General features: G+C 45.1%; 2 protein-coding genes across 2 annotated transcripts in view; both read right to left on the reverse strand.

Annotated features, from left to right (window-relative positions):
* LOC134608729 (serpin B8-like) overlaps positions 1-6,623 on the reverse strand; it is a 28,357-nt gene extending 21,734 nt beyond the window's left edge. The window contains exon 1 of the mRNA XM_063451791.1: positions 6,612-6,623. The gene's annotated coding sequence lies outside the window, so the exon portion shown is untranslated. The remainder of the gene's footprint in view (positions 1-6,611) is intronic.
* LOC134608734 (leukocyte elastase inhibitor-like) overlaps positions 1-23,991 on the reverse strand; it is a 481,333-nt gene that overhangs the window by 417,862 nt on the left and 39,480 nt on the right. The gene's annotated exons all lie outside the window — the stretch shown is intronic.

Genomic DNA, 23,991 nt, shown 5'->3' on the forward strand with positions numbered 1-23,991 from the left:
GGGCAGAAGCTGAGAGGGGGGAAAGGAGCAGGGAAAAGGTGGGACAGGGGCTGAGGAGGGGGGACAGGGGCTGAGGAAGGAGGATAGGGGCTGAAGCAGGAGGATAGGGGCTAAGGAAGGGGACAGGGGCTGAGGAAGGGGACAGGGGCTGAGGAAGGGGACAGGGGCTGACTAAGGGGACAGGGCTGAGCCTCCCTGAGTCTTACCTTAGGACAGGGAGGGGTGGGCAGCAGCCAGCATACAGCAGCAGCAGCCAGTGAATTCGGCCTCTCCGGATGATGTCAGGAGGAAGGGGCGTGACTTCCTCTGCTCTTCTCCCAGACTCCCCAGCGGTCCTGTGAGAAGAGCAGTGAAAGTCACGCCCCCTACTACTGACATCATCCGGAGCGCCGCCCGACTCCACTGACTGCAGGCTGCACGGAGAGTGAGGTAAGTTGAAAAATCTGAGTCCTCGGCTCGAGGCAGGACCAGAGCCAGAGCCAGAGCCAGAGCCAGAGCCAGAGCCAGAGCCAGAGCCAGAGCCAGAGGCAGAGGCAGAGGCAGAGGCAGAGCCAGAGGCAGAGGCAGAGACAGAGACAGAGACAGAGACAGAGACAGAGACAGAGACAGAGACAGAGACAGAGGCAGAGACAGAGACAGAGGCAGAGGCAGAGACAGAGGCAGAGACAGAGACAGAGACAGAGCCAGAGCCAGAGACAGAGCCAGAGACAGAGCCAGAGACAGAGCCAGAGACAGAGCCAGAGCCAGAGCCAGAGCCAGAGCCAGAGACAGGGCCGGAGCCAGAGGCAGAGCCAGAGACAGGGCCGGAGCCAGAGGCAGAGCCACAGACAGGGCCGGAGCCAGAGGCAGAGCCACAGACAGGGCCGGAGCCAGAGGCAGAGCCACAGACAGAGACAGGGCCGAAGCCAGAGCCAGAGCCACAGACAGAGACAGGGCCGGAGCCAGAGGCAGAGCCACAGACAGAGACAGGGCCGGAGCCAGAGCCAGAGCCAGAGGCAGAGGCAGAGGCAGAGGCAGAGGCAGAGGCAGAGCCAGAGCCAGAGCCAGAGCCAGAGCCAGAGCCAGAGACAGGGCCGGAGCCAGAGGCAGAGCCACAGACAGGGCCGGAGCCAGAGGCAGAGCCACAGACAGGGCCGGAGCCAGAGGCAGAGCCACAGACAGGGCCGGAGCCAGAGGCAGAGCCACAGACAGGGCCGGAGCCAGAGGCAGAGCCACAGACAGGGCCGGAGCCAGAGGCAGAGCCACAGACAGGGCCGGAGCCAGAGGCAGAGCCACAGACAGGGCCGGAGCCAGAGGCAGAGCCACAGACAGGGCCGGAGCCAGAGGCAGAGCCACAGACAGAGACAGGGCCGAAGCCAGAGCCAGAGCCACAGACAGAGACAGGGCCGGAGCCAGAGGCAGAGCCAGGGCCAGAGGCAGGGCCGGAGCCAGAGGCAGGGCCGGAGCCAGAGCCAAAGGCAGGGAGAGAGCCAGAGGCAGTGCCGGATCCAGAGGCAGGGGATTCAGATTTTTCCTTTTTTTGCTAGATGCAGGCGGCCCTGGGTTTAGGGCGGCCTGGGGGGCAATTGCCTCCCTGCCCCCCTTCCCAGCCCGCCCCTCCCAATCATCTTGTGTTAAGCCACTCAGTATGCACCCATGTTTTATTAGTTTGCTGTTTAGAGGTGCTATATAAAAATCCAAATAAAATGTCTGGTTACAGCATTAATTTATTAAAAGTAATCAAACCGTTTTCACTCTATAAATTATTGAATGAAATTGAGTTGTAAATATGTTTAATTTGTGAGTACATTTTGGTATTAATTTATTCTCCCCAAAAGGATTCATAAAATCACTACAAGAGCCATCTGACAGGCTTCTCCTTATTTATGAAACACGCTAGATGCTGGGTGGTGACATTCCTTGACCTGTTAATTACCATAACACATGTAATGTTTACAGCTGTGACTAACATATTACCTGTCCTCTACTGTAGTCAACATAATGCAAAATGATTTTCAGCTTTGTTTGCAAAAATATGTTAAAACGGGTATTTCAGACGTGGACCCCGTGCTCACTGTATCTAGAGGGGTCTATGCGACACTTTATTGATGAGGTTTAGCAAGGTCTAAAACAATCGTCTATGGTTGCTGTATTAGTCATGCAGAGGGAACTTGCTTACATTTGGGTCTAGACTGACCTTTGATAGTTCAGTTTGGCACGTAAATAGTATAGGTCCTCTCTGGAATGGGACAAGTGAGCTAAAAGTAGCTTAACATCTGAGCAGGATTAACTAAAGAGAGGGCTATTTCACTTGTCGTCTGTTCAGTGTTGTCTGGCCAATGTATTAGCTTTGTTTGCTCTCTAAAATTAGATCTAATGCAGGTGAAGTCTTTACAAAAGCGGACAAAATGTTCTGTTCTGCTCTGACCTCCATGAAGCAGAACATAAAATCACATTGTTTAAACTGTGAATTCATTAAATACAAGGTTGACAATAGTTGCTAATAAAGAGGACATTTTTCAGAAGTCTAAAAGTGAAAGTGCTTTATTACTACATGTATAACAATGCATTTTTAAAATGTTAGGTGATGTATATGATATTGTGCTTTCATATGATAGGGCTATGCGCCAGAACTGAGTTTGTTATTCAACTTGATACAGCTTGCCTCATTAATGAAAACTCTTTGTAGTCAAATCGTGAGGACATTCAGCTTCATTTCACAGAATTAACCTCCGTGAAATTGCAGTAAGCGCCTGTAATGGCTGTCTTGGAATCAGCCACTAGAGGCAGTTTTAACCCTGCAATGAAAACCTTGTATTGTCTCTAAAACTGCAATGTTCTCACTTGCAGGGCTAAGCATACTGGGACAGTGCACCCAGGCTACTTCAATGAGATGAAGTGTCTAGATGCCTATAGTGCCCATTTAAATATCAAACAGTAGTTGGTCTGTTAAACCACGAGGAACATTGACACAACTATACCTCTCAACACTGTAAGGTAGATAAGCATGGCTCCAAACAGAGAGCAGAACTGCAGAGGGGTCATTGCAAGCTACCCTACCTGCCAGCCAACAAAGTCTGCCAACATTGAGAGTGCTGTGTATGTGTGGCAAAAATGCCATGCATATGTGTCATAGGCACCTTTACAGTGAGGGAAAAAAAGTATTTGATCCCCTGCTGATTTTAAATGTTTGTCCACTGACAAAGAAATGATAAGTCTATAATTTTAATGGTAGGTGTAGTTTAACAGTGTGAGCAGGGACGCTTTAGCCGCGAGGCAAACAAGGCATTTGCCTTGGGCTGCATTTTCCAGGGGGCGGCAAAAAAAGTCACCCCCAAATGCCCAGGGCAAATGCCTTGTTAGCCTTGCAGCTAACTGACATGCTGGGCTGGCGGGCGGCGCGGGCGGGCGGCGAGGGATCACTTCCTCTGAGCTGTCTGCTCAGCTCCCTTGCGTGCCGCAGAGTGAGGCTGGGAGCCGGAATATGACGTCATACTCCAGCTCCTAGCCTCACTCTGCGGTGCGCGAGGGAGCTGAGCAGACAGCTCAGAGGAAGTGCTCCCTCGCCGGCCGGCCGCCCAGCAACCAGCCCAGCAGCCCCACTAGACCCCAGGGAGATAGAGAACCCCCCCCCCCCCCAGCATTCCCAAATGTAAGGAGGCTGGGGGGGTAAATAAAAAAAAAGTGTTAATGTGAGTGTGTGTGTGTGTGTGTATGTCTGCTAGTGAGTGAGTGTGTGTCTGTTAGTGAGTGTGAGTCTGACTGTGTGTGAGTCTGACTGTGTGTGTGTCTGACTGTGTGTGTCTGTCTGACTGTGTGTGTCTGTCTGACTGTGTGTGTCTGTCTGACTGTGTGTGTCTGTCTGACTGTGTGTGTCTGTCTGACTGTGTGTGTCTGACTGTGTGTGTCTGACTGTGTGTGTCTGACTGTGTGTGTCTGACTGTGTGTGTCTGACTGTGTGTGTCTGACTGTGTGTGTCTGACTGTGTGTGTCTGACTGTGTGTGTCTGACTGTGTGTGTCTGACTGTGTGTGTCTGACTGTGTGTGTCTGACTGTGTGTGTCTGACTGTGTGTGTCTGACTGTGTGTGTCTGACTGTGTGTGTCTGACTGTGTGTGTCTGACTGTGTGTGTCTGACTGTGTGTGTCTGACTGTGTGTGTCTGACTGTGTGTGTCTGACTGTGTGTGTCTGACTGTGTGTGTCTGACTGTGTGTGTCTGACTGTGTGTGTCTGACTGTGTGTGTCTGACTGTGTGTGTCTGACTGTGTGTGTCTGACTGTGTGTGTCTGACTGTGTGTGTCTGACTGTGTGTGTCTGACTGTGTGTGTCTGACTGTGTGTGTCTGACTGTGTGTGTCTGACTGTGTGTGTCTGACTGTGTGTGTCTGTTAGTGAGTGAGTGTCTGTTCGTGTATGTTAGTGTGTGTGTCTGTTATTGCGTGTGAGTGTGTATCTGACTGTGTGTGTGTGTGTTTCTGTTAGCTAATGTATGTGTATCTGTCAGTGAATGTGTGTGTGTGTGTGTGTGTGTGTGTGTGTGTGTGTGTGTGTGTGTGTGTATTTGCCAAACACCATAATAACAATTTTTTATTGCGTTACCAATACCTCATACCTTGCAGACTCTGAAATCCAGAGTAAATGGGCAAAATCTTTTGATCATAATCCTTGAGACTTTTTACTAATACTTTACTTATTAGTCAGAAAGAAGTGATTCCCCTTACTTAATACGGGAGATTTTATTAATCCTATTATTTGGTAAGAATGAGCTTCTAGAGGAAAGGTAATGGGATTGACAGTAAATAAATAATCCATGTATTCAACAATTTCTCTGTTTACGTAGTTCCTAGTTATACTCATTATCAGGTTTGCCAAAGTCTGAAAATATATTTTAAAGGCAATATAAAAAGTGTGTACCATTACATACCTCCCAGCATTGGAAGGTATGCAATTGGGGGGGGGGGGGGGGGGCGACTCACATAACATTTGCCACCCAGTAAAGGCAGGTGTGCCAAGAAAAGAAGACGGCCTGCCAACTAAAGGTGTGTGTGACTGCCTGTCTGGCTGGCCCCATACAATCAGAGCTATGCAGGGACCACTGCTGATTCTCTTTCTGCATGGTCCTAGTGCCTGCTGCCTAGCATAAGCACGTCTAATGATGCGCTCACACTGTGTTGCCCAAAGACAGTTCCCTGGTGTTCCCAGATGTGGGCCATCAGGGAACTAAAGCAGGATAACAGGAAAGAACACTAAAATCAGGACTGTCTCCCCTGCGATGAAAGACTTCCATTTCCGATAAAAACATAAGTAAAAATGTAACAAAAGAGTAATAAGGGGTAAAAAAAAGAGGAGAGAGAAGAGGATGTACACTGTGCATATACTTTTTCCCCTGCATGAGAAAACTGTTACTTATGTTGGTCATAATAAAAACTGATAAATTTTTTTTTTTTTTTTTTTAAATCAGGACAGTCCCTACAAAAGTGGAACTGTTGGGAGGCATGCCATTGAAAGGTTCTAGTGCAGTATCCTGCACAATGGGGGAGATTTATCAAAGTGTCTAATTTTTGGAGAATTTCTTTGCATGATTCAATCAGACAGATTTTACCATCTGTTGCTTCTTTTGAGAGCTCACCATCAATTTTGCAAATAAACACCATCTTATCACCAACTCAACAGATTTCTGATTTTGTCCCGTGGCTGTAAATTTAGTGGCCATCTGAAATAAAATCTATCACTTTTAAATTCACTTCAATAAATATGACCTAAATAATAATGGTCTTTATCTGTCACTTTTCTCAAAACTTATATGATAATTATCCCCTCTTGTATTCCTTCCAAAAATTGCTGAAGCTATAAGCATGTCGAGTGAAAGTTAATTTAGTGTGGCATAAGCACATTGCATGAAAAACTATTCTCCTGGGAAGAGATTGGTACACTAAGCCCGGTTTATAAAACTGTGTACTAGGCTGTGTTGCTATCTGTTTACTGTGCAGTTCCACTCTTCATCTGATGAGTGAAACTGCATCTGAGGGATTAACTACTTTATTGAGCTTTATTGAATAGCACTTTACCCCATAGATCAGAATGAGAGGCTCCTTATTATTCAAGCCTCTTCCAGGTCAGGTGGGGTCTACCAAGAGCAATACGTCTATGCGTTAGAAAAATAGCTCGCCAAACACATCTGTTTAAGCAATATCACTAGAACAAAGCAAACGAGCACACGCAGTATAAAAGTTAATGATGTACAGAATCTAGTTTACAAATCACATACACAACATCTATCTACATAATAGGCTAAATGAATGTGATACTAGTTTTATGATTAAAATGTCATTCCTAACAGAAGATTTGCTCATTAATATTCATGAGATTGAACATTTTGGAGAATTACAAGAGACTTTCAAATTTTAGAGCACAATAGCAAAATGACATTAAATTTACAGACAATGAACAATCCTAATCAAATATCAAAACATGCTTGTGATATTCAAATATATTATTTTAATCTGCTCTAGTTTATATGTAAATTTATATATATATATATTTTCAATATCGCTGAAAAGACCATACTTTTCAGAAGGGATGTAAACAAAATGTAGGATAAATGCATGGTACGTAATATTTATGTGTTCTTACCTCTGTCGGTTCTTGCTGAAACTATCAAAAAGCTATGAGCTGGTGAGGTGTACATCCCTGTTATAAGTACTATGCCACTCCCCTGGCTGTCTTTCACAGGTTTGTGTAATGTTTTAATTGCCACAGCCCAACCAAAAACAAAGTGAGACATATACATATATAAACATTAGGCCATGTGAAAGGTCTTATGTGTTACTACCGTTGTTGAATTACATCAAGTATGGAGCATTTGGAATTTACATAAACAACAATTCGTGTGCCACCCAATTGGTCTTGGAAACTATAATTAACCCCTGAAGGACTGAGCCAAATGTACACCTTTTGATCAAAATAAAACGTAAACAAAATTTGGAATTTGACTATATGTCTGTTCAACCATAAGGGGTGCAACTTCTTGGTTTTGCACCCCTCCCTTTCACAGGTGCCTCATCCCAGGGCCCTATTTAGCCTTGTACCGCAGAGAGCCCCAGATGGATTTTTTATTCCCCCAATTAAGTGGGTTAATCTCATAAGAGCAGATATTAGGCTGTTAGAGTAGGACCTGCCAAAGATGGGGTACATTGATGTTGTGGCAGGCTTATGCAATGTATGATCATATAATGTAACTAAACCCATTCACATGCCATGCCATGCCATGCCTGGCATGGTTGACTCTGCCCTTCATCCTTCTGAGGTAAATAAAATGAGTACAATTAAATTGGGTATTAATAATAACAACCCCTGGATGTTGGGCTAAGGTAACATAGAATGTGACGGTAGATAAAAAAAAACATTCAGCCCATCTGGTCTGCCTAATTTTCTAAATACTTATCATTGATGTTCCAGGAGGTAATGATTTAGGTAAACTAGAAAAATGGTCAGAGTTGTGGCAACTGACGTTTAATGTGGATATATATATGTAAAAAGGGCAGACTACAGAATATTTGATAGAGTCCTAACCTCAACATCTAGCTAGCAGAATGTTTGGTTGTATAGGGAGAGGTATTAGCAGCAGAAAGAGGGAAGTGTTCATGCCATTGTACTGGAGACCGTATCTTCAGAAGGATATTGATACTTTAGAGAGAGTTCAGAGGATAAAACTTACCAGGAAAGGTTAAAGGTCTTAACATGTATAGCTTGGAGGAAAGACGAGACAGGGGGGATTTGATAGAAACATTTAAATACATAAAGGGAATCAACACAGTAAAGGAGGAGACCATATTTAAAAGATCAAAAACTACCACCACAAGAGGACCTAGTCTTAAATTAGAGAGGCAAAGGTTTAAAAATAATATCAGGAAGTATTACTTTACTGAGAGGGTAGTGGATGCATGGAATAGCCTTCCAGCTGAAGTGGTAGAGGTTAACACAGTAAAGGAGTTTAAGCATGCGTGGGATAGGCATAAGGCTATCCTAACTATAAGATAAGGCTAGAGACTAGGGAGTATTTAGAAAATTGGGCAGATTAGATGGGCTGAATGGTTATTATCTGCAGTCACTTTCTATGTTTCTTTGTTAACCCCCATTATTTTTGCCTAGATTAGGTGTTTTAAAAAAATAAAAATAATAAAATCTGTCAATATTGAAGTTGCTGTTTAGTGGATAGGTGAGTGCGCTGGATCTTGTGTAATATATATAGATATATACATATATATTTATGTATATAGATATATATATTTCGTTCTAAGTGTACTTTGCTATATATATATATATATATATATATATATATATTTATATTTTATACTTTTTGAGATTTTTTTGTCACTCTTTCTTTTATTGAGGCATATAATTATAAGGATACAGAATAAAGAAGGGGAGACGATAAAGATACATACAGGATAGGGATAATACATCACAATAAATCTTCTCCTAATATTGTCTGCCTCTTTTTATAATAATTAAGTAAGCTAGTCACGTGCAAATAACTGTGGTGTAGGAAAATTAAAAGATTGCTTAAACAGCGCTCGCCTCATTACCAATATATCGCAGAAGAAACATGCTAAATGTTAAAACAAGCTAGTACAATTAGACATACTGGAATGCTGGGTGATTGGAAACATGTTGAGCTGTCGTGCATATTGCACGAATGTGAAGCTTGTATACCATTATACCGTATCATTAGCTAACAATATGTGTACATGAATCATGCTTAGTGGGGTAAGCTCAAAAAGCTATAACGTGTAATAAAGCGTAACAAATAGCTGGTAGTTCTGCACAGTCTAAGGTGTAGTGCAAGAAGGTGAAATTTACATTGTACAATGTGAATGACACAGTAGGTTATGCTATTACCGTGAGTCAGTATTGTACTGCGTTTTTAGTGGGTAACTATAGGCAGAATCAAGAGTCAGGCGTGTTATGCTTTAAGTGAGTAACAGGCATATTAAAGACAAAAGTGAAGTTATGTAACCATTACCGTAGCTTAAATCAACAGGCTAGTTGCCTCCTGTGTTGAAGACCCCTATTGGGAGAAAAAACATCTTATTTACAGTTATCTAAATTAGCGGTTTTGAGCCTGAGGTATTGTGGAATGTCAGCGGGTGCTCACCAGTGTGAGTTGCGCCTAAAAATCGCTAAAAGTCAATGTCCGCTTGTGTGGGTCATGTGAAGCTCAGCAGTAGCTGTGCTGTTCTCCCTGGGTGTCAGGTGCCTGGGCTCAGTTCTCGAGCCGCTTTGTCAGCCGATTCCATCTTGCAGCGTTGTTGAGGCTGGGGCTTGGGGGGTCCATGGGATGCTGGTGAGTTGCGGAAAAGGCGTGGCCTTCCTCCAGTCCCAGACCATGGTTTGGGTCTGCATCAGTGTGCCACAAACTCGGGTGCTCATTGAGGCCGAGTTTTTCCCATTTGGGCATCTCAGAAAGCCCCGGTGTTCTGCCGCCGCCAGCGGCGGTCGGGCTTCCGGCAATGTGGTCGATGCTGCCGGGATAGTCTCCCTGTGACCCTCGGCCCGGGTGGGTGGCAAGTGCACGTCACTGGGGAATGGGGGTATGTTTTACCCGGGACAGGCCCGCTCCCCTCTGCCTCCCCGTCTCCCTTGGCGTACCTTCGTTTGCCGGTGCAGGCTGTGCAAGGAGTCATTCCAGTTTATCCAAGAATAGCTGGAAGATCAGGTCAAGGCTTGAGTGTTGATGGTGTATGGGTGTAGGCCCCAATAGGCACGTTGCATCCGCCGTGTTGCTGGTCACGTAGCGCCCGGAACCCAAGCTATAGTAGGCAGCAGCAGTGATTGCGAGTGTGCGGATTGGTGGGGACCGGGATAACACCCACCAGTCCATAGGGGGGGAACAGTGGCTTGAGCTGTGCTTTGCAGTATGTTGAGGCGGTGGGAGAGTAGCAGTCTCTTCCAAGTCCGCCATGCTTGCAGGCTTCAATATCAGGGAGGTCAGTACCGGTGCCAGAAATCCACTTGTGGTATCTACTCGCAGGTCTCGGTGTCCCCCTTCGCTTGGTAGCCATTATGGTCCGGATCACAGCCCCTGCTCTGCAGGAATCAGTGTTTTGTGAGGTTAGATGCGGGAACAGCTGCAACATGTGTCTGCTCTGGGGACCCACTGGGATGCCAGGTAAGTCTCCCCCCCACCTCCCCCATTGCAATTGCTGGCATGGGATTGCCGGCAAGCAAGTGCATAGGACGGCATGGACGGGCTATGCCGCCCACCGGCGTTTAGAGCCGGGTCCCCAAGGATGGCATAGCACGCCCGCCGTCCTTAAGGAGTTAAGAAAGTAATTTAAGGTTCATTTCCCTCCACTTTAAAGGGACACTCTTAGCATCAAAACAATTAAACTTAATGAAGCAGTTTTGGTGTATAGATCATGCCCCTGCATGCTCACTACATAATTTTCTGCCATTTAAGAGTTAAATCACTTTGTTTACGTATCACTCTCCACACGTCTTCTGGCTGTGACTCACAAAACCTCCCTACACACTTCCTTAAAAAATACACAATTTTTTTGAAATGTAAGATGTACTCATATATTTTAACTAAACATTTACAAGAATAAATAAAAACTATCAGTACTGTAATTACAGTAAACGTCAGCTTATGTGTAGAAAAAAGGAAAAAGGTCTAAGTGGGAAAGACCTCTAGGGAAGCTATTTTGGCCTTATTCAGTTAAGTAAATTTTATTTATTTATGTAATTCATAGATTTTTTTTCTGTCAGCTTATGTGTATAGGAACTGTAGTATGTGTGTATAGGGTATGTAGCGAGTGTGTTAGGGGGATATAGCATGTCTGGGTATAGGGGATGTAGTGCGTGTGTATATTTATAAGGGGTATAGTGTGTGCAAAGGGATGCAGTGTGTTTTTAGGGAATGTGGTGTATGTAGGGGATGTGATTTGTGCAGTGAGGCATTTAGTATCTCTGCTGCCTTAGGCATGACGGACCTTGGGCACCCGCTAATTTACATTTGCCCCACCCCTTCCTGTCAATGCCACACATCTTCCTGTTAAATGACTAACACACACTTTGACTGACAGACACACTCTCTCAGGTACACTGACATACACACACTGATTTGACACAAAAAATCACTGACTCACTGGCATACACACAATCACTGACATACACTCACTGACAGCCACACAGTGACAGACACACTGACAGACATACACACACAATCACTCAGATACACACTGACATACATACACACACTGACAGCCAGACATACCCAATCACTCAGATACACACTGACAGACATACACACACACACTGACAGACACACACACACTGACAGACATACACACACTGACAGCCAGACATACACACACTGACAGCCAGACATACACAATCACGCAGATACACGCTGACAGCCAGACATCAACATACTGACAGCCAGACATACACAATCACTTAGATACACCCTTACAGTCATACATACACAATCACTAACATACACACTGACAGACATACACACACTGACAGCCAGACATACACACTTACATACACGCTGACAGCCAGACACACACAAAAACTCAGACATACACACACTGACAGCGCCCCCTCCCCTCCACAAATATTAACCAATTACTTTTTCTGTTTTTGTTTAAATCCACTCAGCCTCCCTACCTCTGGGAGTGCTGGGTGGATTTATTTTCCTGGGGTCCATTCTGACAGGAAGGAAGGCAGGCGGTTGTGCGGTTAACTAACAATCCATGCAGGCAGACGGATAACTAAAAATCCATGCGGGTGGCACTGGCGAGGTAGCACTGATTTGTGAACTGTCTCTGCTCAGCTCCCTCGTGCGCCGCAGAGTGATGCTGGGAGCCGGAATATGACATCATATTCTGGCTCCCGGCATCACTCTGCGGCGTGCGCAAGGGAGCTGAGCAGAGAGCTCACAAATAAGTGCTCCCTCGCTAGCGTCGCCTGCATGGATTTTTAGTTAGTCGACCGCCTGCCTGAATTTTTAGTTAGCCGCCAGGCTAACAAGGTATTTTCCTGGGCATTTGTGGGTGGCATTTTTTGCTGCTCCCTGGAAAGTGCCACCCAAGGCAAATACGTCCCTCAATATGTGTGTATTTGTATTAATAAGGGATCCAGTGCAGTGTGTACATATTGAATTCCTAAAGCAATAATAGATACATCGACCTAGAGACATAGGCCCGTCAAATCCAGTTACGAAAATTCTAACTATAGAAACTGAAATAGCCTTGTCTCTTATATGTCATTGTTGCTTTACAGAATAGTGCCAAATAGCGCCGTCCGGTCAGCACCTCGGTCAGCTCCCAGTGTAAATCTCGCGAGAGCTGACAGAAGAGCAGAACGGACGGCGCAGAGGAGGAGAGAGCTGACAGGAGCTGCAGGAAAGGTAAGTTACAGCTCTGCCAGCCCCCCTCTCCCCCCCACTGAACTGCCACTGGACCACCAGGGAAGGAGAGCCCCCCTCCCTGCCATATATCAAGCAGGGAGGGGGGATGAAAAAAATATATAAATAAAATAAGAAATAATAATAAAAAAATAATAATAATAAAAAAAAGTAATAATAACAAAAAAAAGGGGTATAAGGACCACTATGGGAGGGGGGGGGGGGTATAAGGACCACTATGGGAGGGATGGGGTGGGTTAAGGACCACTATGGGAGGGAGGGGGGTATAAGGACCACTATGGGAGGGAGGGGGGTATAAGGACCACTATGGGAGGGAGGGGGGGATAAGGACCACTATGGGAGGGAGGGGGGGATAAGGACCACTATGGGAGGGAGGGGGGTATAAGGACCACTATGGGAGGGAGGGGGGGATAAGGACCACTATGGGAGGGAGGGGGGGATAAGGACCACTATTGGAGGGAGGGGGGTATAAGGACCACTATGGGAGGGAGGGGGGGTATAAGGACCACTATTGGAGGGGGTGGGATAAGGACCACTATGGGAGGGAGGGGGGTATAAGGACCACTATGGGAGGGAGGGGGGGGTATATGGACCACTATGGGAGGGATGGGGGGGATAAGGAACACTATGGGAGGGAGAAGGGGGATAAGGACCACTATGAGAGGGAGGGGGTGGGATAAGGACCACTATGGGAGGGGAGGGGGAAGTAAGGACCACTAGGGGAGGGGAGGGTAAGGACCACTAGGGGAGGGGTGAGTCAGGACCACTGGGGGGGGGGGGGTGAAGGAACACGGGGTGGGGAGGTAAGGACCACTGAGGGAGGAGGGGGGGAAGTCAGGACATATGGGGGGGGGAGGGGGCGGCAAAACATTTTTTTCCTTACGGAGGCAAATATCCTTGCACCGGCCCTGCACACACTGCATTCACACACTGCATTCATACACACACACTGCACTCATACACACACGCTGCACTCATACACACACGCTGCACTCATACACACACACATACGCACACACTGCATTCATTATACACACACTGTAAATAAATATTCAATTAATATATTTTTTTTAGGATCTAATTTTATTTAGAAATTTACCAGTAGCTGCTGCATTTCCCACCCTAGTCTTATACTCGAGTCAATAAGTTTTCCCAGTTTTTTTGGATAAAATTAGGGGCCTCGGCTTATATTCGGGTCGGCTTATACTCGAGTATATACGGTATGTATATGTGGCATCAAATTAAAGCCATGTTTGCCCTCTAAAAACGGTATATAACCCCTTACGGACATAACTTCAGAAATAAAAGGGAATCATGATGGAATATTTCCATCATGTGTCCTTAAGGGGATAATATGTGTTGGTGCAATAAATGACAGAAATGCGAATTGTGTTTGAACACAAACAGCAAAAAATTCAAAAATGGCTTCTGTCCTTAAGGGTAAGACATGCTTTTAACCCCTTAAGGACACATGACATGTGTGACATGTCATGATTACCTTTTATTCCAGAAGTTTGGTCCTTAAGGGGTTAAAGCTGTGTCATTAAGGGGTTAAACTGTAATGTAGAGATTAGATTCTGTCTGTTTTCTTTGGTTAGTCATAAATCATTCTTCCCTCATTCTGTTAAACTCTTATTCTAAATATGGAGTGCTATTAATACTTAAGGGTGTTATAATGTGTTGTGCAAAAAGTGGATCACTCCCTCACACTAATACTATCTGCAATTTTAAAAGGTGGTGTTGAATCATTAGGCAATATAGCTATTTAACATGTTCTACCTGTACCTGCGTTGTAATTGAAAGTAAAACATTAATACAGACTGGTTATTTTTGTTGTTGATAATGAATATTTATTTCTATTTGGGCAGTAAGACTTTTTTTAAATTGGCTGATTTATACAGATGAAATGGCAAGTTTTCTATGAATACATGATGATCTTGAGTCCAAGGGGAAATTGGAAAATAAACTGCAAATGACAAGTTCTCATCTAATTTCATTACACCCAAAACAAGTGTGATGAGAAGACTTGTGCCATGAATGAGTGGCTCAATATCAAGGGAAGTACTGGCAACGGGAATTTTTTTAGTGTGGCAAACACCGCCATATTTCTCCTGATTAAATGCAGCAGTGCTTGGCATAGTAATGCATGAAATAAGTGACAAGCAGGCAACCAGAATTGCTAGGTCAGTGTTGTGTGAGTTTGAAGGGACACTATAGTCACCAAAACAGCTTTAGCTTTATGAAGCAGATTTAGTGTATAGATCATGCCCCTGCAGTCTCACTGCTCAACTGTCTGCATTTTTCTCTGGCTAGAAAAACGACAGAGGGATGGAGTCACAAAATAAGCACTGACCCTAAGAAATAAGGCCCTCTGGGAGGTATTTAACATGGAACTCTTTCTGCCAGCTGGTGCCGGCAACTTAGAAAAATAGAAAAGGTGTGGGATAAAGCAGGTGGATTAGATTGCAAGGAGTTAAACTTTGCCAGCCCGGTCTGCCTGTTGGCTCTGACAGCTTTAGATAGCTACAGTACCTGTATTTTAACTTAATCCACACTAAAATACTACATTTTCATCTGTTTCAGGACTTAGATGGTATCCTAGGGAATCAGACATGCCCCTAAACTGACAAAGAATATGCACTGATCTGAAAATTGATGGTTTCCTGATACTCTTGTATTATTTAGGCTCTGCTGCTCATGCAGAGTGGATTAAGAGAATAAGAGTACAGTTTCCCATCCTCACACAACCACTGCAATACCCCAGAACTTGTTTCCCTCTGGTGTGGGTTATCTCAGTCTACCTTTACTCTGTCTTATATCTGGCACCTTAGACTCTAGGATCTTTTGGCAGTTTTGAAGTGTGTATCAGTTCTGACCCTGTTTCCCAAGGAAGATCTAAGCTTATGCTGTATGAACATATACTGCATGATATTCTAAGCGTCTGTTAGGAGCAGAGGTGAAACTACCAGCAGAGAAGCCAGTGTGATTATAGAAAAGCAACAGTGTTAGCAGAGTGAAGATTGGTGCAGCCTTTTGTGGCTGCACTAGCACCTATGGAAGTTACTACAGCACCAGATAACCGCACTGGATAGAGAGACAAGGTCATCATTGTGCAATGGGGCATGTGAGGCAGGATAGAGGAAAGAGGATCATACTCAAAATCAGACAGGTGATGAGACTGAGTATATCAGTTTGTTTCAGGATGTGTGCATCTGTGAGTTGTTGTATTTGTATCTGTGAGTGTGTGTCTGCATGTCAGTGTTTGTATCTGTATGTGTGTATGTGTATCTGTGTCCAGTGGTGTATTTTGGATTTGTGCTGTCCTAGACATGACAAAACTCAGACACCCCCCTAATCTAAATATGTCCCACCCCTTCCTGTCAAGGCTGCGCCTCTTTTTTTGTTTGTCTTCTTCACGTTTAAGTAAAATACGCACTTTGACTGACAGACACAACCCTCACTGATGCATGCACTGTGTGTGTGTATACACAGACATACACTCACTGACAGATACATAGTCATTGGCACACACACACTGTTTAACCAACACAAACTTTCACACCTCCTCACTGACAGGCATACACTCTCAGATATACACACACTGACATACACACACTCACTAATTTGACAAATCCTCGCTGATTTGACACAATCTGACAGACGCACACAATCACTCAGACCTAGGATAAAGGCTTGATGAGGACCCTGAGGTTGGGTTGCTGTTTCTACACAGGTGGAATAAATCTCCTTGTCATTTATTTAAGTGTTATTAATTATTATTTTTTTGTTTTGTTTTTTTCCACACACATTAACTGACGGACACACACTGATACTGACACACGCACACACAGTTTCTCATAAACTCACAAATTATTATAATTTTTTGTTTGTTTTTTTAATTTAAATCCACCCAGCCTTCTCTACCTTTGTGAGAGCTGGAGTGGATTATTTCCAAGGGATCCAGTGGGGTTGATGTCCCTGGGTTCCAGTGTGGTTGATGGGCTTGAAGCTGCTGGCTTGGCTGATGGGCAGGCAGACAGGTGCGCAAAGGAGGCTGCAAGAGAGCTGTTATCTTCCTGCCCTGCTTCCTTGCCGCGGCCATAGTTACGTCATATTCTGACTTCCTGCATCAGAACAGGATGCATGAGAGAGCAGAGCAAGAAGAGCACAGAGGATAGCACTCCCTTTCCACCCGGCTACAATAGACAGGCTGTCTGCCTTGGGAGGAGGTGGGCATAAGTGGCCAGCTGACCAGCATTTGGGTTCCCCATGACACAAGGTTAACATGACATCTACCGTAATGTTTGACGGTGGCCTTGTGGAAAAAGCCACCCAGGGCGAATGCCTTGTTAGCCTTGTGATAAATCCAGCACTGTCAATGTATGTATATCACTTTGTATGGCTGCATGTGGCTGTATGTGTGTAATGGTGTCTGTGTCTTTCACTGTGTGCCAAACTATAGATGGTCACTCACACACATAGATACTCTATACAAAAACACACTTTCATTCAAACATTCAGACATTGTACAAAAGTACAGCCCAGACCCTGAGGATACAGTGTAGCGGACTCAGGGTAACCAGAGTAGTTATCTCCCCTAATTCCCTTCAGTCAGTCGGGAACCAGTTGGAGTATAAGGAGACCCATTTCCCCCCAGCAACTGGACAACACACAGTCCTAGAGGTACAACATCAACTTTATTGGCTACACACACAGACCTACAAGGTCACATCCCAAGATCCTCCCCCTCCCTGGGATCCTAGTGTGGGAAGGGACTTTGTCCCCAAAGCCCGCTACTGAAAACACAGGGTTTCCTTCACTAGGTTCCAGGGGGTCTTCTTCCCAGAAGCCTCTGTGCCTGGGAGTCCAGGCGCATGAAAAATGGACCGTCATTTTGTCTCCCAGGCACAGAAAAGCCCTCCCGTGGAAAAAGAGCTGGTCCCTTTGTCTCTGCAGGCACCGAAAAGCCCACCAACCTAACCAGTGCCCCCAGAAGTGTCCACACCAACCCCAGAGAGCCTTGCAGCTGTGTCTTTCTTTGCCCATTGTCCGCTTGTGAGGTCCCTGGGTGAATCCCTGCAAGGGAAGCATCTCCTTTCGGGGTATGAACGCTCCCCCTGGGCGGCTATCGTCCAAACGAAATGGCAGCCACCTAGGGACGCACTCATTAATTATTTGCCTTGCGGTTTCACACTCGGGTTGCGAGTGTTCTGATCAATTGGTGTGAACGTTCTAATGAGGCACTGGGGAGGTCCTCGTTCGGGAGACGAATGAGTTGGTAAACAATCCACGAATGTTGCTATACTTGACACTGGGTCCTAAAATTAAAATGTTTCCATGTTGCTTAGAGTACCATGTAGTCTGTTTATTTTTTCTAAAGCAGTCTGAGTAATCGTCTTGGTTTCATGTTTTTGGTGGTGACTGTATTGTAAATTGTAATAATGGAAGGATACAATCACTTAAGTAATAAATGAAAGTTTTTTGTTTTTTTTTTACTGCTGAGTTAATTGCAGACCATGACATAGGATCCTGTAAACAATGGAAGCACACAAGCAAAAAAACTTACAGTAAACTGAGTAATGAATGTCAGAGTAGGTTCAACAGTAAAGAGGCCAAACAGATGCACTGTAGCAGATATTGGTAATGAGATAGAAGGTCATGTGAGTGAGCAGTGAGGGAAGTACAGTGTATTTGAAAGTGTAACTTGAGTTATCCGGAGTGAGAGCTTTGAAGGATATAGATATAGTAATAAAGTCCTTAATAATAATTTATAATTATAATAATCAATTTGTGAGTAAATGATGACTTATCCAAGAATGTGTGTCAATGTATAAAGGAATTGTATTAGTCATTTACTGTGAGCAGTGTTGAGAGCCAAGAGGTCAGTTTGATACAGACGCCAGAGTACAACAAGGTCTTGGACATAGTGTTGTTGGGTTTATTAAGTATACAGCTGTACAATGGGGAGTTCCAGTGAGTGGTTTCATAAAATAATAGCTGAGGTAAGGAGCCAGAAACTAGCCTTATTCAGGGAGAAAAATGTGTTCCTTTACAACCACTTTGGCAGAAGGATTTTTGGGGGCCAGTAGAATTTAGATCATGCTGCTTTGGTACTGGAAAAAACAGGGAAAGCAAACAGCAAAAACGGTAGAAAAAATGGCGCCTAATGTCTATAACTGTGCTGACATGCAAAGCAGCTACAATATTCCCTAGCTTAAAAGGCCACTAAAGTCCATGACACTTCATCTCAATCAAATGGCCTGTAGTGGTCCTGTAAGTTTAACCCTGCAATGTAACACATTTCTCCCTCGCAGCGCCGATCTCCTCGGTGCAGCTCTGCTTCATGGGAAGGCTAGTGAGCATGTGCAGCAAAAGGTTTACTCTACTAATATGTGGCAAAAAAAGGTTTACTCCACTAATTTGTGAAAGCACCTCTAGTGCCTGTCAGTGTGGCAGCCACTAGAAGCAGGTTAACCCTGCAATGATAGCATTTCCATTCCTGCAGAAAGGCAGGGTTAAAACAGGGGGCACATGGCACCCAGACCAATTTAGTTAGATTAAGTGGTCTAGATGCCTATAGTGTTCCTTTAAACATTATTTACTTGATTATATAGGTATTACACTCCTTACTGAATGCCACTATACTTGACACTGGGTCCTACAATGAAATGTTAAAACAGGAGTACATGGCACCCAGACCAATTTATTTAGATGACATGGTCTGGGTGCCTATAGTGTTCCTTTAAACACATCTCATATGGCTGTCATACCAATAGCCACTAGAGGCACTTCTTCCTGCAATAACCAAGTATTAATTCATCACGTGACTGCAACCACTGTAGGAAAACATTGATTCAATGCATTCCAATGCGGTAGCAGAATGGGTGCACAGCACTCACCAGGCATGTGCATCAGGTCCTCGATGTTCCTCTATAATTGGACTAATTATGAGGTGGCTGGAAATAAAGAGGCAGTTAGCAACGAAGGAGCCACAGTGCTGAAAACAAGTTAAGTAAAAAGGCTTTTCATGGAAAAATCAGTGAGGAATTGGTTAAAAAAACAAAGACCTACTACAAACTGCATATTATAATGAAAGGAAGAGGCTTGTAATTTCCAAAGCACAAGCAGTAGTCCAGGGGCACATTGTAAATAAAATCTAGAAAAAAAAAATTAAAAATATTTCACAAATCAGTAAAACAATTATAAATAGGTAAGTCAACGTGGGAATAAGTGACCATGGCAGTAGCAACAAGGCAAGAGGAATTTTTATATTCTATTTTCCTTTTTTAATTCACTGGATAATGAGGAGTTCAATTGTTCCTGTCAAAGCTGCCTGGTATCTTTGCAAATGATGCTTTATATCATCACTAGTGAAATCACCATTCACTCGTCCCCTACTCACTTCCTTGCCACACAATATGCACTCTGCCTTCTGGGAGGCACTCAAATTGATCCCAAAATTAGCTTTGGCAAGATACATTAGCCCTGACCCTTTATCTTGTGGTTGACACGTGGCAAACTTATCTTATCTTATCTTGTGGTTGACATTGATGGCAAACTTTTGCAACACTAACCTGTACACTAGCACTGGGTTGCTTATTGCTAATTGAAAAATGCTGCTGATGCTGGTACTGGTGCTGTTGATGATGGTGGTGTTGGTGGCAGTGATGGTAACATTGATAGTGGGTGAACTACTTGTACCAGTGGTATCAAGTGCAGCTGATGTCACATCTGCTTCTGTTGCCGGCGATTCTAATGGCTTATCATACTCCGCGTCGAGTAGCACCTTGGCCAGAGATAAAAGTGCTATGTCTGCAGTGAGTGGTGAAGGAAACAGAATTCTCATCACGGTATCCATCACCACCACCACCTCCAACAGAAATTGGGGCCGCCACTTTGGTATGTTGCGTTAGCCTTCACTAACAAGTGGCTCTGATGATGGATAGTACTAGAACATTATATTTGTATGAAAACATTGATTTAACACTGAACAGAAGGACAGCACCGGGGGACTAGACACTGTAACCTCTTTAATGAAGTGAAATTGTTACAGTGCCTACAGGTGCCCCTCTCTTGTGATGTCTGATTATTCTCTGCTCATTTGGTTCCAAACTCCATTGTTGGTACATTCTCTCTCAGCACCTTTACTTATTTAGTACCTGGAGTCCTACAGGATACTAGAGAAGTACATCTAAAAAATTGGCCATCAAGTGTAACCTCTCAGTTTGACAAATGTATGTAGTTTTGTGATACACTATCAGTCTAATGATTAAGTAGACAACCATAGGGTAATTATAATGTGCATTAGGGGTTGCAGGTTTTTTTTTTGGTTTTTTTTTTATATTAACACAGTAATAGATTTCTAACAGGCCATTTCTTTTTCTTAGGCGTGTTGGGCTGATGGTATATTGAAATAGCTTGTTCTTGTAGAGTGGTATGAATACTGGGAGCTAATCAACAAATCCCCATATTGAATTGGCTTCTGACATCACACTTGCATGGGTAAATAATAATGATCACTAATGGTTTAAAAACTATACAATCCTATGAAGGTGGCTGTAGCGGAGTGCAATATTAAAATCCTCGATCTCCGCTGGTTCCACAGGTAAATCCACAGTCAGCGCTGAAAAGTGAGGCAAGTCCCCAAATCCTCCCAATAACCGGACGAAACACAGTTTGGGAGTCAACTACTGGCTTTATTCACAGCTGGCATATTTATACCATTCCCCATGCAAGGGGTTTCCATACAGTAAAATCAGGGGATTTCTCCCATCATGCAATGTAATTTTCCCAACAGACTGTGCTGCACGAGAAGGATACTCCCACTAAAATGGACGATTAAGTGGATTATCCCCTCGTGCAGCAGAACTGACAATCTGTATTAAAATACGGTTTTTACATTTTATTCGGCAGATTTGAATGACCGAACGTTCGGCAGGTAGCTGGGACCTGAGCGCATCTTTTGGGAGAATACCGCTCAGCTCCCAGCTGAACTGACCGAACGCCGCATAAAATACACTTAGCCATCGAGTTCGGTTTAAAACTACCGAACACCGATGGGGAAGACAATGTGATGAGAGCGGAACTCCCGAACGCTCTGGAAGTCCAGCGGTGTTCGTATCATTGAGTAGCCGTTTTTAGTACCAGGCGCTCGACGACCGAACACCGCTGGAGAGACAAAGGATCCAAGATGGCCGACCGCCGCATGGTCGGTAGTCGAACGACGGCCACCTAGGAGAGCCATTAATTACCGATTGCAACATTGTTGCAATCGGTTAACGAGCGCCACACGCCTTCTAAGTGTGTGGTCCACCTGGGGAGCCCGTGTTCGGTTGGCGAACGGCCCGGATGGCCGCAATTCGTCAAACGAAGGGTTTGCATGCTGGTAGCTTAGGGCTGCCAGCATGCGAACGGTTCTATAAAATACACACACAAAATAGAAGATACAGTCCCCCCTTACAGCCTATGGACAACCTCAAAATATCACAGTCCAGAAGTGGCTAGGTTTGCCACAATGCTCCCCCAGAACCAAGCCGGCATACACAGTCTGATCCCAACGGATCGGCTTGGGGATGTCCAGGGGAGTACTCACAGATCATTTTTCAAGTTCAGTTTGTCTAGATAACCCGTCGGCATTACCGTTTTGCTTCCCTGGGCGGTAATGGATCGTAAAGTCAAAGGGCTGTAGCGCCAAACTCCAGCGCAACAGCCTGGCATTGTCCCCAGCCACACGGTTCAGCCATACCAACGGGTTGTGATCTGTGAGTAGGGAAAAGGGTTGTCCATACAAATAAGGTTGCAACTTTTTGAGGGCCCACACCACGGCCAGGCATTCTTTTTCAATGGCGGCGTAGCTTACTTCCCGGGGTAACAACTTTCGGCTCAGGTAAGCTACGGGATGTTCTCCGCCATCTGCTCCTACTTGGCTTAGCACTGCTCCCAATCCAAACATTGAAGCGTCTGTGTGAACAAGAAATCTTTTAGTTGGATCAGGAGCAGCAAGTACAAGAGCATTAGTCAAAGCAGTTTTGAGTTGTTGGAATGCCTGCTCACACTCTGGGGCCCAGACCACCTGTCGGGGAAGGTTCTTGCGGGTCAAGTCAGTCAGGGGTTTGGCCAGGGCACTGTAATTGGGCACGAATTTTCTATAGTACCCTGCGGTACCTAGGAATGCTAACACTTGAGTTTTGGTCCTGGGGGTAGGCCACTTGGCCACAGCTTCAATTTTAGCCGGCTCGGGTTTCTGCTGTCCACACCCCACCCGGTGACCCAAATACTGCACCTCTGCTATCCCAATATGGCACTTGAGTTTTGGTCCTGGGGGTAGGCCACTTGGCCACAGCTTCAATTTTAGCCGGCTCGGGTTTCTGCTGTCCACACCCCACCCGGTGACCCAAATACTGCACCTCTGCCATCCCAATATGGCACTTGCTGGAGGGCTCGATAACCCCTAGCTGCAACATTTCGTCCAGCTCAGTCTTCATATGTGCCCTCACCGATTCGGGGACACGATATGGAGCCTGACGCATAGGTAGCTGTCCCTGGGTTTCAACTCGGTGGGTGGCCAGCGGAGTGTACCCAGGCAAATTGGAGAAGGTAGCCCCCTTAGCTACAATCAGCGCTTGTACCTGGGCACGCTCTTGAGGGCTTAGCCGCTCCCCCAGTTGAACCCCCTTGGAGGGCTCTGTCTGTGCCTCTGGTTCTAAGAGGTCGGGTAGGGGCAGATTCTCTTGATCCTCCGAGGCAGAGGCGCATATCGCCGTCACATCCTCTATCCTCTCATGGTAGGGTTTGAGCATGTTCACGTGGAGCATGCGTCTTTTCCCTACCCCTGAGCAGGGGCCAATCACATAGGTGGTGTCACACTTCTGTTCCACCACCTGGTATGGGCCCTGCCAGATGGCCTGCAGCTTGTCTGTGCGGACTGGTTTTAAAATCAAAACCTTTTGTCCTACTTGAAAGCTGCGGTCTCTGGCCCCCCTATTGTACCAGCGGCGCTGGCGTTGTTGGGCTGCCTGGAGATTGGTGCCTCCAGTCGATTCCTAAACTCCAGCACGTAAGATACAATAGGGGTCCCATCGGGACTACTCTCCCCCTCCCAGTGCTCCCGAATTAAGTCTAGCGGGCCCCGTACCCTCCTCCCGAACAGCAGTTCAAACGGGGAAAACCCTGTGGACTCTTGGGGTACTTCTCTGTACGCGAACAGTAAATGGGGTAGGAACCTTTCCCAGTCTCTATGGGCCTCTCCAAATGTGCGGAGCATCTGTTTCAGCGTACCATTAAACCTTTCGCATAGGCCATTGGCTTAATGCCACAGAGTTTCCATATGTCACGTCTAAACATTTGTTATGAAGGAACACAACTGCAGATTTCGTATAGTTTGAATATTTATTATAAAAAGTAAAAGGTATTGACTTTAATTCCAATTTACAGGTACTGTAGTTTTAAGTAATAAATGATAACTGAAGTCCACAATTATAAGCACTGTAGCTTTAAGTAGTAAATGATAACTGAAGTCCACAATTACAGGCACTGTAGCTTTAAGTAGTAAATGATAACTGAAGTCCACAATTACAG

This window comes from Pelobates fuscus, chromosome 4 (assembly GCF_036172605.1).
Source record: "Pelobates fuscus isolate aPelFus1 chromosome 4, aPelFus1.pri, whole genome shotgun sequence".
In the NCBI taxonomy this organism is placed as follows: domain Eukaryota; kingdom Metazoa; phylum Chordata; class Amphibia; order Anura; family Pelobatidae; genus Pelobates; species Pelobates fuscus.